At 42.5% G+C, this 3,452-nt stretch overlaps 1 long non-coding RNA gene across 2 annotated transcripts in view; it reads left to right on the top strand.

Annotated features, from left to right (window-relative positions):
* The first annotated feature begins 6 nt into the window (after positions 1-6).
* LOC106533215 (uncharacterized) overlaps positions 7-3,452 on the top strand; it is a 17,075-nt gene continuing 13,629 nt past the window's right edge. The window contains exons 1-2 of one of the 2 annotated variants that reach the window (XR_001312210.1): positions 7-406; positions 789-903. This is a non-coding gene — a long non-coding RNA (uncharacterized LOC106533215). Of the gene's footprint in view, positions 407-782; positions 904-3,452 lie in introns of both variants that reach the window. The other variant, XR_001312211.1, reaches the window with a different exon arrangement.

Genomic DNA, 3,452 nt, shown 5'->3' with positions numbered 1-3,452 from the left:
TGTGTGTGTGTGTGTGTGTGTGTGTGTGTGTGTGTGTGTGTGTGTGTGTGTGAGAACTGGTTTGTATCACTAAATATCACTAACCACTGTGTTGCCTCTGCTTTGTTTTTTATGCTGAAACTGTATGTTTTTGAAGTGTCTCCCCCTCTGAACGCCATAACATTCTAACCTCACTAACCTGATTAATGTGTGTGTTTGTGTGTGTGTGTGTGTGTGTGTGTGTGTGAGATAACTGCTGAGGAATTTCAATGGCCTCTAAGCCCTCAGAGATCTCCTCCTCACCTCCTCCATCCATCTCCCTCTGTTTAACTGTCTGCCTCTCCATTTATCAGAGCCTCTGGCCCGGTCCGGCCCGGCCCGGCCCGTCTCGGCCCAGCCTGGTCCCTGCTCGCTCAGCTCGGTTCAGGTGAGTCTGACATTGTGACTGCAGCTCAGCCTTCAGTCACATTAAAGAAGCTCTTCTGTTGGTGTGTGAACCAAGGATCGGAGCAGCTCCTGCAGCAGTAGAACCTTTAGAACATGGACAGTCAGTTCTGGTCCTTCAGGTGAAGGTACTTTATTTGTCATCAGTGCATGTTCCCATGTAATGATGAAATATGTGCTCTGCATTTAACCCAAGTGGAGCAGTGGGCAGCCATGTGAGGCGCCCGGGGAGCAGCCGGGCTTTGTGATGTTCATCTCTTTGATCCACATCAGGATGATCTCTGACAGATGAACATGTTCATCATTCTGCAGGTGTCTGCAGCTCTCAGCCTTCTTTTCATCTCTCCTCTTGTAAACAGACACAGATCCACCTGCAGACATGAAAGAGAACCAGAGTCTGTCCAGCAGAGTCCTGGAGAGCAGCCGAAGCTTCACATCAGCTGAAATAACATCTGAAGACTTCTTTAGCTGCTACTAAAGGTAAATTTGTTTCATAAATTGTTTTTATTTTCAGTGTAAACTTGAATAATGTGCTGCTGAATGCTGACTGGTGGCTCTGCACACACTTCCTGACTCAGTCAGCAGGAGGTTCAATCAAAGCCTGAAGCTGCACCTTCATCAGAAACTCTGTGATGTCATCAAATCAAACACAGCTGCTGCTCTCCTCCAGCAGCAGGACCTTCTCCACCTTCCATATATACTTAACTTATTTTTACCTCATCCTGCCCCATCATTTACTCACTCAACTGAAAACTTCAGCTAAGAGGCGAAGCAATCAAAGAAACTCGACCTTTGACCACACGTTTAACTCTGAGGGTCTAAGTTATGTTTTTAAACAGATTTGTTTGGTGCATTTATAGCTGCGCAATGAGAACAAAATAAGCTTTAAAAGCATTTCATGAACCAGCTGAAGGACCTCCAGGAGCTCGTCAGATTATAATCTGAAATCAGGACTTCCTGTTTGGATTTAAAACATCTAAAACTCTCATTAAGGGCTGAAGATGTCTTTAAAAATCACAGTGTTGCTGCAGCGAGGAGCTCTGAAATCTGACAAATCAAACCTTTACTCAGCAGCAGTTTGGATCTTTACTGAAATGACTCAACATCTGGAAACATCTGGTCAGAAATGTTCAAACATGACGGGACGACAGCTGGAAACACGGCTCATAAAGAAGCAGCAGAACAACCAGAACAGAAACAAAAAGGTTTTATGATGTGGCTGTGAGAGGAGAACATGTCTGTCTGGTTCAGGAGAAGAGAAATCACACAGAAGAAGAAAAGGAGGAGGTGTTTCTGAGAGGACGGAAGCAGAGCAGGTAAACTGTTGTGAGTTTCAGTCCAGGCAGGATAATGATGGAAGGTTATTCAGCTGCAGGATGAGCTGCAAGAAGCTAAATATGTGGAGGAACTCTTCATCAGCTGAGGAGGAAGCAGTCAGACCTGAAACATCATCATCTTCATTCAGAAAGAAACACAAAAAAAAATCATAAAATCAATATTTTTATGTTTTTGGTTTGTAACTCTTGATTAGAATGAAGACAAAAACTGATCACATCAAGAGTCTGATGGTAGGTACCAGGACCACCAGAACCAGAACGGTTTATCAGTTTGATAAAAATCTGATGATGATGTCATCGTCCCACCTGTAACCTGACCTCTGACAGGTGTCAATCATTGTCCCTCACGTCAAACCTCAACAATAAATAATCCTTCATGTCTATATTGTAACATATACTTGATCAAATTAAGTAAAATTTACCTAATTTATTCATGAATCTTTAACTATATTCTTAATAACTTTTACTAGATGATGAGTAAAAATAACTTGAATTTGTAGCATTTAAATTTACTTAAACAGTAAATCTTACAAGTTCTTTATAACAGTGCACATGCATCAAGCACAATATTGTAGCATGACACCTCACAGCTACAGGGAGAGGTGTAGCTCATGTTGTAGTTCAACACTTCACCACCAGGTGGCATCTGCATGTATGACAAGCACATTATTATTAACTAGAATAGCTCCTTCATTTTATAATTAGTTTGACTTTATTATTTGTAGATCACTGTGCTCTACTACTATCCAAAATTCCTAAAAGAAATCTCAGAGTTATGGTTCATTTAGCATGTTAGCTATGGAAGCCATCTTGGATTTTTTAATTTGGTCAGTATATGATGGGAATCATTCTTAGCTACCACCACACACAATTTCAGCCCAAAATGTCTTAAAGTGACTGAGTTGTTGCAGTTTCAAACTAGCCCTGGCAGCCATTTTGAATATTTATTCAGCATTCAGAATTTGGCAAAGCTTGTTCTTGGCTACTAATATATTAGATTTCTGCTCTGTGTGTCTTAAAATGGCTGAATTCGAGCTTCTTTAAATTAACATTAGTGGCTAGCTTAAAGTTCTGTTTAGCATTCAGAATGTGTTGAGTTAGCTCTAAGCTATCACTCAACCTAATTTCAGCTTTGTATGTCTTAAAACTGCTGAGTTGCGTTCCATGTTGGGTTACGTAAAGTCTTTGTTTTGATACTCACGAAGCCGTTCTGCCCAGCAACAGCCTCAGCCAATCAGAAGGCCTGATTGTGATGTTGTTACAGGGCGGGGCAGCTGAAAGTTATGTTCAGACAACCAGCTGCTGTGAGAAAACTATAAGGTCTGTTCAAATAATTCTTGAACTGTGAGCGACAGAAGAGATTGGGTTTTACTTGTGGAAATGTTCATATTTGTACAGCCCTATGTCTCAGAAATATGATGGGTTTAAAATATCCATCCATCCATCCATCCATTTTCTTCCGCCTATCCGGGGTCGGGTCGCGGGGGCAGCAGCTTCAGAAGGGAGGCCCAGACCTCCCTCTCCCCAGCCACTTCTTCCAGCTCCATCCTCCTTTAAAAAATCCATCCATCCATCCATCCATTTTCTTCCGCCTATCCGGGGTCGGGTCGCGGGGGCAGCAGCTTCAGAAGGGAGGCCCAGACCTCCCTCTCCCCAGCCACTTCTTCCAGCTCCATCCTCCTTTAAAAAATC

This window comes from Austrofundulus limnaeus, unplaced genomic scaffold (genome assembly GCF_001266775.1).
Source record: "Austrofundulus limnaeus strain Quisiro unplaced genomic scaffold, Austrofundulus_limnaeus-1.0 Scaffold907, whole genome shotgun sequence".
Lineage (NCBI taxonomy): Eukaryota > Metazoa > Chordata > Actinopteri > Cyprinodontiformes > Rivulidae > Austrofundulus > Austrofundulus limnaeus.
Note: the sequence above shows the minus strand (reverse complement) of the source record. Positions and strands in the feature narration are given on the sequence as shown.